Source organism: Argiope bruennichi, chromosome 5 (genome assembly GCF_947563725.1).
Source record: "Argiope bruennichi chromosome 5, qqArgBrue1.1, whole genome shotgun sequence".
Classification (NCBI taxonomy): domain Eukaryota; kingdom Metazoa; phylum Arthropoda; class Arachnida; order Araneae; family Araneidae; genus Argiope; species Argiope bruennichi.
Window position 1 is genome coordinate 70012000 of NC_079155.1, and position 13055 is coordinate 70025054.

The window sequence follows — 13055 nt, forward strand, 5'->3', positions numbered from 1 at the left end:
TTTTTGATACAGATTTACCATTTTTCTTCTTTCTATTCTTAAAAACCAGTAAATAATGATGTTTTTCAATTTAAAAGATATCTCGATTGTTCTTGTAAATGTAACCTTATAAGGTTATTGACTCATTTTCAGCCATAGATAAATTAAACATTTAATTCTGCACTTTGCAAAATTGCTGTATTTTATGACTTCTAAAGGCTTTCATTTTGAAAGGATAACCATTAAATTTGTTTAAAATATTCTACTATATTAAGATTTTTCAAACTAATTACAGTGACTCAAATAAATATTAAGTTCAATTTAAATTTCTCACTGCTTTAACTGCTGTGAAAAAAAACAAATAAAGAAAATATTCCTGTTTTACATTATTTCAAATTTTAATATGCTACGATAAATTGTGTGCTGTATAACGGGTTAAAATTATTTATTTACTTTGAAATTTTATTGTAGCTTACTAGAATGAGTCTAAAATTTGGGAAATTATTATACTCATTCGCATATATATGTCCAATAAAATATTAGTTATTGTTTGATTTGAGATTCATTTAAAGATTTGTTTCCAAGGTAAAATATTATCAAATTAATGTGTATATATACTCACATATATTTTTTCAATATGTGTATACTCACATATATTTTTTCAGTTCGGTACAATTGACAAAATCTGCGAAATAAACGAATATTTTTAATTTGGATCTCAAATGAAGATATTATTTCAGATATTATCTGACGTATTCACTTTTAATAGAAAATTTTGAAATATAAACCATATAAGGCAAATGTCCCTTGTTGGAGTCATAATGTCGTATTTATTTACGAGTCTCAGTTAAAGGGTACGGCTAATTCAAAATATTGTCCACGTCTTTGATTATGCTAAATTAAATTTTTCTCATAAAATCATATTAAAAATGATTTTACTATTTCCTGAAACAAACAAAATTCTATCTGACATATGGGGAAAAAAATGTTGGAGACACATTTTAATGTAATTAATAATGGGATTTGAAAAAAAAAAATTAAAAATCATAGCAAAGCTGATCAACTTAAAAATTTTTCAAATGTTTAGACAATACGAGGTTCTCAAATATTTCAAAAGTTTACTATATAAATAAAAGCTAAAAGTATAAACATCGTCATAAATAAAATTTTCAAATTAATATCAAAATATCTTTGTTGGAATATTGGCATTGAAGAACCAGAAAAACTGATATATCTACTTGGTATCAAGTGGATGTACCAGCTTGCGCCTCCACGAGCACGCAGAACTGCTGGCATGGCGTAAACTGATCTAACGTCTGGAGGTATACTGAATATAATTCACATCTTGAATTAATCAGGGTGTCCGCAAATCTACAGAAGTGAAATATAGTGGAGATCCCTTTTGAACAGAACGTTTTCAGCCTTCAGAAATATGTTCAATAATATTCAAATCTGGTAGTCAAATTGGGTAACTATTGTAATCATATAAAGCCGAAAAAAAGTTATATTGGTGGCACTTGGTAGCAATTCTCGACAAGTTGGGTATCGTATGTTCCTGGTGGAATTGTCCAAGTCCTTTGGGAGGCACAATGGACATGAATGGATGTGTGTGAACATATTTTGAAATCATTTATGGGCATGCCTAGGGTAATGTAAGAGATTTGTTGCAATGGATATTCGATATTCACGATGTACTGCCTATTCGAAAATTCAAATTTCATCAGTACCTCAAAGATGCTTTGTCTTTTCTGTTATGAATTCACTTTAATTCCTAACCTTTTAAAGCTTTTTTAAAACCTGTTTTTAATTTTTATTTATTTGTATTTCAATACATTATATTTATTTATCATATTATCGAAATTACACCATGCCTCCTGAAATAAATATTGACTTTCAGTATTATCAATATTTCAGCTTTTGATCAATTTTTCAGTATAAACATTGTCATAATTTAAGGGGAACATACTTATTTAGATTTTTGTACAAAATATTAAGCTTAACACCCCGAGGATTAATATTAGCATTCATTCTGTTCATTTTTAAATATTAAGTCGAGATTATTATTTTATGTATTTCATTTAAATGATAACATCGATTTCGTGTATTCACTTGGTAACTTTGGATTTATTCCATATAATTCTCTTTTATTCATCACAATCTGGAACTTCATACTTTATAAACTGAGATATATATATACAATTAATTCCAAAATAAACGATTTACACGAACAAATATATGCAGATGGAATCTACTTTACTGCGATTAAACTGTGTGCAGTTAAGTGAATGTTTCATAGGATTAGATCAGTAATCCAGCCGTTTCAAGTCGATTTTCGAAGCTTGTACCACGTCCCAAATGACTAGAATGAATAACAACTACGAATAGATACATTATAAACTAAAGGGAATTAATTAAGTTTTGTTTCACTTAAGAAAGTACTTATTGCAAAATTCCTTGTGAGATATAAAAGTGAAAAACAGAAACTAAGAGCTATAACGATTTATATAGAAACCTCCGCTTGTATTAAGTAAGCATAGTTATATTTCAGTTTTTTTTTAATTTTATTTTGTAGAGCCTTCTAAAAATTACAAAGTCTTTCGCACACTAAAATAGTATAAAGAAATTATTATTGGGTATAATAAAATTTTTATTATGGAGTAATTTTGTTCTTAAATTTTTCAGTACATCAGATGATACACTAAATATATAATTCGGCTGTTTTCAAAATGCTATGATTGACATTCACTCTTGCCTTATTTTACTCTATTATTGTTTTTTTTTTCTTTTGGGGTTACATGAAGTATGTGGTCTTTGCAATGCTAGTTGATTGATACACACTATAAGTTATGATCACAGATGCTGTGTCTAGTGTGGCAATCAAAATGATCTGAATAGAACATGGTAAGAGTTGAATGCAGTTTTAATTTTCTTCAAGCTATATAGTATGCTATTGATATAATTGATTGACATAAGTATCTTAATTTTAAACTTTATAGATGTCTTCATACTATATTAGAACAACCATATGTCAAATTATAATAGCTTTTTATTAACATTCTTTGTAATCAGGGATTGGCTTTGTAACCAGCCTCTAAATTGAATCAAGCGTGTTTATTGCCGTGATTAAGACACCAGGCATCACTTTTCAGTAATTGCCTACATATTAAATTTACATATTGATTATATTATTTTCATTCGAATGCTTATACTAACATTTTCGGTCAGCTGCTAATATATTTAAAAGCAATTTCAGATACAACAAAATTGAATATAAAAAAATACCTTCTTAAGTTATTATGAGCTTAATATTTTTATTTGTAGTTTTAAATTCAATAAGTCATTTTTGTTTAATAGTTGATTTCATTTTCGTAATTTCTCTGCCTCATTTCGTACATACAAAAAAGAAATATAAAATACACAGTATTAAATCTTATATACAATTTCACCCAAAATTTTAAATTGCTTTGAAGTTTTTGTTAAATAATGCTGTCTACAAAAGAATTCAACATCGTATAATTCAAATTTTATAATATCGATGTCAATATATTATAAGAAAACTTTCGAAGTCTTAATAATTGTACAATCTTAATGATCAATTAGTAAAATCTTTTTGAAAAATGTTTAGAGAAAACAAAATTAGGTGAATTAAATTCATAAATATTAATAAAATTAATAATTATGTCATTTATTAAAATAGTATTTTGCTGAAACTTTCATTTTACTGTGACAAAAACAGCCTCAGTTATAATGTCTTGAATATTGGTATTTTCTTTTCGTCAGTCAGCTCGCGAAAGAAAAGTTAATAAACTTGCCACGTTTCATCGAGGCAGCCATGAAATGGCCAAAAAAATGAAATTCAGAGCATTATATTGTGTACTGTCTGACGTTTGTTTTGTCTTCAACATCGATGTGCAAAGAATATTTAATAAATATACTAATTTTGCAAAAAGACTGAATACAAATTTATATTCTTCATTTTTTTAGTATTAAATGTAATGCGTTAATTCATTTAAAGCAGCTTTCTTCAGTTAGAAGAGTATGAAAAGCTGCATTTGTTTAGAGATCAGTTATTGAACAAAAAGTAGCAATTATTTATATTCATCAAATTTAAATAATTTGATTTTATTTCTGCAGATTATATTAAGCCTTTTTTAAACGAAACTTGAATGTCTGTATATGCGGCTTAAAATTTTTTATCGTGGTAAAATTCTGAGAACAACACTAGCATTTTAGAACTCTGTCCACTAATTACTTGATCTAACTTAAAAAAAGAAGCATGTCCAATGGGAAAACAAATTAACTAACGCAATATTCTTAGACAATCTTGCATGCAAAGCCTTATTTAAGAAATTTTCAGAAATCAGGTCTCTAGTTTAAAGTCATACTATATTAAGCGCAAGCTCTAGACTAGATCACAACCTTTCTTTTATAAACAATAAATACGAGGGCTATTTCAAAAAGATAAAATGTTGCAGATTTACAGAGAAAAGACCAAATCATTGCTAGAAAATATTTGTATTTTGAAAGAAAATAATGTTGACTCTTTTATATTTTATAAAATTAAGTAATATGTATTTTCAACCAACCCTTATTTATTCATGAAATTTTGTATCTTTGAACTAAAACTGTGATATACGTTCAGTCCTAATTCCAGAATAAACGATGCGCACATACAAAGTATTCTCGTAAAATACAGACGAAATGTATTTTCTCATCGTTGTAAAATAGCGCTGTAGTTAAGCGAAAGTTTCATAAGATTAGCATAGTAATCCCTTTATATTCAAGTCAATTTTTCACAGCTTGTCCCTTGTTCCAAATGATTAGGACGACGCAGCATCGAGAATATACAAAGTATAAGCTGCAATGGATTTAATTAAATTTTGTTTAACTAAAATCAGTGCTTACATTGTCAACACTAGGTGATATATAGATTTAAGTAAAAGAAACAACAGCAGTGATTTATCTGGGTTAAACAAATGTTTTATTTAAATAATCTATTCTAGTTTAATGTAGATTCTGTTGCATTTATAGAATTCTTGTATGAAACATAATGCTCCGCAGTTTTAAAGATTTTGATAAACAATTTTCTATATTAGATTTAGTTTCCTTATGTGTATTTCTTTTAGATGAATATTGTTTGCTTGACAATGGCTTAAATTATTTTTAATAATCTGTTCCATCGTATTTTCAGACCTTTCTAATTATGTTTCTACTCCTGTTTCGTCCAGTACATATAGCGTAGGCTAAATCGAATCTTAAATTGTATTTAAATAGAATGGTTAGTTTACCTTCAAAGCAAAGTGCTATTTTGAGTTTTAAGATATTATCAAAAGAGCGTAGGACCTTCTGGCTGATTAGACAAGTCAATCCAATTCTCCTTAAAAGGCTTAGTTTTGTTTAGTTATATTAACGTCCTGTTCGAAAGCAACACTAAGGCGATTTTGGGACTGACTGCGTAAATTTGAACCATCGTCAGATAACGAGAGCGAAACCGGAATATGCGCTACCCTTTCCAAACTTCCGCACCACACCAGCGGGATAAAATCTTCCCCAAACAAATTTTAACGGTGCACCAGATCCACTTACACAACGGTTCTTCGATATAATTGAGTCTTGATGATGAAACGCTCAGGCCCCGAAGCTCAGACAATACCATCAGGCCACTCGTACCCTAAATAAAAAGATTATTGTACTGCTTGATGATTTAGACGGCCTTAAACTAAAAGATATGTCGTTGATCTGAAAACTCTTTTATTGATTCCTTGTGGGTATTGTTGTACTTTGGTACTGTATGGGGTTTCTACTTCACAATATGAATTGATATCTGCATGGCTTCGGCTGGGACGAATTAAGATTCTACATATGTATCATAATCAAAGGAAATAACATGCACAGTGATAACCAAAGGAAACTCTAGCTTTCTTTCGTGCTTAACTTATCTAAGGAATATCTAGGTTATTCTCGAGGTAGATGTCTGACTTTGAAGTTTTCTAATCAAAAGTATCCAAAGGCACTTGGATTAAATTGGATGATCGGAGGGCTGCGTCCACACAAACAAAAACGATGGATGAGTTCTAAGGGTCATCACTGGTCATAATAGAACCCTTCACGATGGAGGCACGTCCCATTTTCGGTAGGGAGTAGCCAAACCCACACCATTTCTGTGTCCATGTGGACGGCGAAAAACCAGCCACCATACCAGAAGGTTTTCATCCCCATATTTGAGGTGTCCTCGTGGAGAAATGTGTTCAGGTAAGTACTTTTCAGTATTTTCACTTAAAGCTGCCCACATTTGCGCTTCGCTTTTAAGGAAAACCAGAAATATGTCCACTTGTCAAACTACAGTGAGCAAGTTGTTGCTAAAAAATCAGTTTGCCCAACAGTTTTTGAATAAAGGTGCTTAAAAATAAGTCTGAGAAATCATAACATTAATTTTCGGATTGATATTTCTTAAATTATGGATGCCTTATCCCTTGCTAATGTATGAATGGTGGATGTCTAATTCTGACATATAATTTCTACATGAAAAAAAAAACCCTCGTTTCCTTTTTATGTTCCTATATTTATGCAATTATAATCCATCAATATACTTCATAAATTACCATATTTTTTATTCAGCTTTCCCTACGTATAATAATTGTACAAAATAATGAAATCTTACAATCAAGTTATATGAAATAACTTTTAATATCAATTTCTTTGTGATCTTATATGAAATATCATATTCTCACAAGTATAAATTTGTAATGTATATTCTAAATAAATCGGCTATTATTAATATTTTTTTCCCATTTTAGCAAACATATATGCAAGTGAATACCCATATAAAAGTTTTGAGCTTCATAATTTATTCTGCTCAGAGAAATCTTTTGTAGTAATAATATATTTCAAAAATAAGCTACGAATATAAGATAACAAATTCTCAGCTGAAATAGGATATTTTTATTTATATACAATATACTTCTTCTATCTGAAATTCCTTTGACAACACACTGTTGATAAATTTAATAAAATGGATATAAAATCCACCCATAATATACTAAAAATGTAAGCGGAAAGTTGAGAAGATATTATTATGGATAGTTGATATAAAATGCATTCAGTTTTTTTATAGTTCAATTAGATATTTAAAACCTTTATATATATACACATATATATAATTTGGTGAGGGATATTTCATTTTCATCAGTTAGGTGCTATTTTCTGGAATGATTTTTCTCAAAATCAAAATTTAAAAAAAATTTTGGAAAAAAAATATTGAAAATTATTGTACAATATTATTCTTAAAAAATTTTAATGCATTAATATTGCATTATCTACAGTGACCTAAAGCATATTAATCTAAAAATCTGAAATTTAAAAATTTCATGACATAAATTTTTTTTTAAAATAAAAATATTGTCACGTAGATATTTTAGTGTGGAACGTAATGACACACACAAGAAGTAAAGCTAAACCAATGTATTAAATAAACTCTGAACTGAGTACCCAGTGACTAACAAATCTTCTGCTTTTATACTAGGAGGGAAAATTCCAGAATACTTTTCTGGAGACAGTAAGAAAAGTCCAGAACACTTGTCTGGTAAACTTATGAAATGTCCAGAATCTTCTGGAACGTGAAATAAAGGGAAACATACAATCAAAGAATTAAATATTTACACAAACTGTGAATCGCATTGTCTCTAGCGGGATTCGAACTTACCATCCCTTGATAATGAGATCAGTGCTATGACCATTCGGCCATGGAGAGTCAACTGCCTCTTTTCAATGCGGCAATATTTCACAATCTAAAATAAAACATTTTAATTTCATTTATGGATTACACATTTAATAAAATTTCCCATGTATAAAAGACGATAATTTTGTTTCCAAAAATTAGGGTTATGCTTAATACTGTTTTGAAGTTAATGTAATAAACCTTAACTAATATTATTTCGCTTGAAAATTCATTGTATTTATATTTTTCTTTTTCGAAATTTTAGATATATTCTTCCAGTCAATAATAATTTAAAATTTATTCTAAAAGAATTTCCTGGTCTTTAATTGATTTGAATTAATATATTCATCTATTAAAACACTGACTAAATGCTCTAAATAATACTTTAAATTCATTGCTTTTCTTTTATGAAAGCTGAATAGTATTCAGCATTGCAAAAACGTGTAATAGTTAAAATCTATTTATTTAATATATTGTCATTTTAAACTTTCCAGAAAATGCAATTATTCCAGATCTTGATAATTTAAATAAACTTATTTTGCATCAGATAACGTATCTACATACTTACCTTAATTGTAAATTTTGCGTATGCGAATGTACTTCGCTTTATAAACATGTTTAACTGAAAAAATGTATTTAATTTGATAAAGTATACAAAATTATTAGGGATATCTACTCGGCGTTTTAATAATGCGTTATATAAAGTGATGTATTTATTAGGAATAACTATTCTAACTATTTCATTTTATAGCAATATATAAAATATCACATATATGTTTATATGAAAATGCCATATATTATAAATATCATGCAAGCTAAGAAATAAAAATTTTCCACAGTAACGCGTTAAGAAAACTAAAATAGCCAGACACTATAAATTAAAAATGGAAATAATCATATTAAAAGGAAACACTATTTGAAGGGATTTGTAAATTCAATTTTTTGTGCTATTCGCTTAAATTCCTTTGCTTCTTACGCAACTATCTGTCATTTGAATTTTGCATGCTTCAAGTCACTCAATAATTTTAATCCAGACAATTTTATATAGTACCTTCTGGATTTTGAAACTGATATTTTTTGTTTTCATGTTCGGTCCGAAAACAAATGATTCGTATTTTTATTTTTATTTCCTTAAACTAAAAATAAATTATTTTTGAAACGTAACTAAGTTTTAAAAACAATCTCATTTCCATTAATTATAAATACTAAACATTTAACTGATATAGTTGTAATTAATTGGTATAATGCAAAAAAAAAAGTTCGATTCATTTAATTTATTACCGAATTTTCAAATTTGAAAGCTATAGGTAAAAAATAATTGGACGGTGCCAGCACAATATGTTCACTGTTCACAACTTTTATACAATTTCAGTTTTGCAATTTTTTAATAAATGAAAACTTGAAAATGCGTCTTCCTTTGAAGTTATAATTATCCCAAACTATTGAATTAGAGAAAATATTCAAAACAGATATTCTTAATTTCTTTACTTCTCTCTGTAGTTAACATATTAAGTTCATTAGAATCAATTCATATGCAGAAATATTCACATAATATTAAATATATAAGATTTTCGCATACTCCCTAATAATGTTATAATTCTTTCCGGAGCTCATACTTTTATATTCAGAATTTCACACATGAGAGTAAGACTTTGGACACTTCGCAAAACACTAAATCAATGATTTTGTGTTAATTGTATGGTTTCGCAGGAGGATATTAATTAAATGAAGATTTTTCGAAAAAAGCGGTTTTACTGTATCTACGGCAAGCTCATATGCAGTTGATCATAAGTACCAGAAAAGCAAATATGTATTTTGGACATATTTTTTTTTCTTCCGAGTGAAATAATAATTTAACTTATAATTCTAATCACAAGATCACATAAAATAATTTCATTTAAGTAAGTCATTGCGCTTATGAGGCTTTGCGTTTATTATATACGAAAGTGCATACCGATAAATTCATTGATAGATTCGGCACCGAATATGATACGAATCTACCCTTTTGATGTTAAATCTGCGAATCAAGTTTCAGTATCTAAATTATTAATTCTTCAAATTACAGCGTTTGGATGGCATGAAGAAGTAGAGACCAGCAGACAGTCAATCGTTTGTCGGGTTTAGTTCATATTTTTATATCGATCTATGTTTCTGATGCTAAATCTATGTATGGCATTGTATTTATCTGGTTCTATACGGCTCCTAATTATCGTGTTAACTTGGACATAGCCAGACGAGCAAATTTAATAGATTTCATTCAGCGTTTGTCAGAAATATGTTTTAAAGACAAGATACCAAATTTCATTTGCCTAGTTAAATCACTTTTGAATGATGTTTCCACAGGCAGACAGTTAAACAGGTAGGATTCTAAAAATGGGTTTCATCGCATTCCCAAGGAGTTGAAACGTGAAAATTATCAAAATTGTTCGGGTTTTTTTTAACGATTCATATACGAAAAAGTAAAAATTACATTTCTTAATATAAATTTTTTAAAAATATACCTGAAACGATTTTCAAATTATCATTCTCCCTTTTAGCGATAATTCATTCTTCAAATAAAATCCATATTGTATTAACTGTCAAAGTTGTTTATAATCTTATTTATTTAAATACAGAAATATTAAAAAAAAGTCTTGCGACATATTGGATGCGCCGATTTGGCTGCCAAGTATTGACGCTTTTGGAATTGAACAATGCGTGTTAGAAGCTGATTCTATATTAATGTGCATTCTTTAAATGTGTATACAGATAATTATGTTATAAAACATTGTAAATTGATTTCAGTAAGAAACTCAAACAATCTAAAGGAACAAATGTAAGCGAATGACACAAAGTCGATTGTACAGTTTAAATACCATTGACATTAGAATTACCAAACGTGTTCTAGTGTTCAGATTGCTTAAATAGATTCTGCCAAAGAAATCCTGAGGTTATAAGAACTTCTTCTAACTAACCGTCCAAATACTGAATTAAGTATTGAATATTTTTTTAACAAATCTGGAAAATAAAAATATCTTTTATTGAGTTCTGCTTGACAATCGTCCATTGGGTTCATTATTATTCGAGTTAGGAAAACTATTAATTGAAGGATATTGTTATCCGCTTTTAAACGAGACTCGAAAACATGTCAGTAAAATCAAATGCTGCATGTCTAGATGAAGTAAACATAACACAAATGACGCATCGTTTTTGTCAACTTCTTACAGCATATAATCAGTTAATATGAATATAAAAGATTGCTGAAGCTTAATTAAGAAATACCTTATACTTGTATCAAAAGTTTTAAGATTGTTAAAAGGTCTTAAAATTTTTCTGAAGAAACGAAAAGCAAATGTTTTATAAAATATTTCATTTTAATCACGTGATAATGGAAATCTTAGTTTACAAATTTCAATTTTGTTCACGTTATCAGCTTAATATTTCTTCAAAGAATTTTCCAACGAAGAAAATATATGTAAATTTTCTAAGTTGTTATCTAACAATTTTGTTTATGGAAACAAACAAAACATTTTGTTTCTGAACTAAATTTCTGCTTTCTAAATTTCTGAAACAAAAATTTTGTGATCGCCATGGAAACAAATTTAAAGTTTTAATCTTTTTACATGCATACTATTGATAAAAACTAATTGAAGAAATTTTACTGTTTAAACTTATGGCAAATTCAAATAATGGAAGAGAAGCAGAAAATAGAATAGTTATGAATTGAAGGCTAAGAAGTAATTTTATGTTATGGGAAGTTCTGATAAGGTATATATATACAAAATTTTCAGAACTTTTCTTGGTTTCTTTCATATATAAAATTTGCTGTGGCATTATTTTTCTTAGGGATAAACGCAGTAGAAAGAAAGAAATATTTATTTAGGTAATACTAATTTTTATTTGTAGTAAATTAGCTAACATTTCTGAAACAAAAATTTTGTGATCGCCATGGATTTAGTTTTTAACCCTTAACTGGGTACGTGCGGTCTGTGAGACCGCAAGCGATGAATTTTCTATCATGCTTATTCTATTTTTAGCTCAGTTAAATGGATTGACCTGTAGCTCCCTATTTTGTGACCCTCAATGCACGTGCACTTATTCAACTGATTTCAGCAGATGCTTTTTAAAATAGTTCAGTTATTTTTTCGAGCGCGGTCTCTAAGACCGCATCTCCCTGTTTGTGTCCCAGTGATAAACAAGGCTTAGCAGATGGCGCTAAAACTTGGGGCCCTAAATATGATCCAATTTACTGATCCTATTATGAAGCAGTGCTCCAGACACTTTAAAATGAAGCAGAAAGTGATTTTAATGATAAGGATAATTGTACAGAAGAGTTTTTCGATGAAAACTTGCATTCAACTGATTTTGATATGTATGTTCAAACATAATTAATTTTTCAAGTAATAATATATTTTGAAAAATTTAAAAAAAAAATATTAATATACCAAGATATACATATAGAGAATTGATAGGTTGATTTTTATACTAGTTCTTAGCCTGTATGTTTAAAATGCCCTAAAAAACCGTGCTATGAAAGTCACGCAAGACGATAAAAAAAGGGCCAATTTTACCCATTGTCATTTTTTTTAATTTTTCATATAATTTTTGAATTTTACATTATATTGTCTTCTTTATACCTTCATATACTTTAAAAATAAATATGATTTAAAAAGTAAAAAGTAATATGCTTTTTTAAGGATATTATTTCTCGTAACATGTAATTTGAGAACAAAATGTATGTTCCAACGCATTTACTTTTTTTAATGACAATATATTTTGAAAAATTTCTAAAACATATCTATATATCAAGAAAAATGTCTGCAAAATATATTGGCAGTTCTTCATACTAATACATTCATTAGAAAATTTAATTTCTGTCTAAATGAAATGCGGTTTCGTAGACCGCACCTCCCCTGATAAGTCCTAAAATTTCACCTCCCTAGTTAAATGTTAATATTATATAATAAATCGCAAAAGTATAGCAAGATATTTTATCACGATCTTTTAATAAATTAGGCATTAAATTAAATTAATATAAATTATAAGTATAATTACTAGCGGAAACTGCTTGAAGTATAAACTTTAAGATTAGCATAAAATTTATTTTTAAGTAGAAAAGGAAGAAATAACTGTGCCAAATCTTTGCATAGGTAATCTACAGACCGGAAATTGTCCTCAAGGGGTTACAAGAATGTTAAGATTTCAGTTTTGTCACAAGACGCACACTTACTGCCGAAACAGTTTCCACGAATAGCACTTGAATGCAAAACATGCGACTTTATCATTCAAAACACAAAGCTATATATATTTTTGTAAAATTTGTAATTTTCATGCTTAGCATTCTAAGCAGCAATTATCTGTCATGCATTTGTAAAGAAAT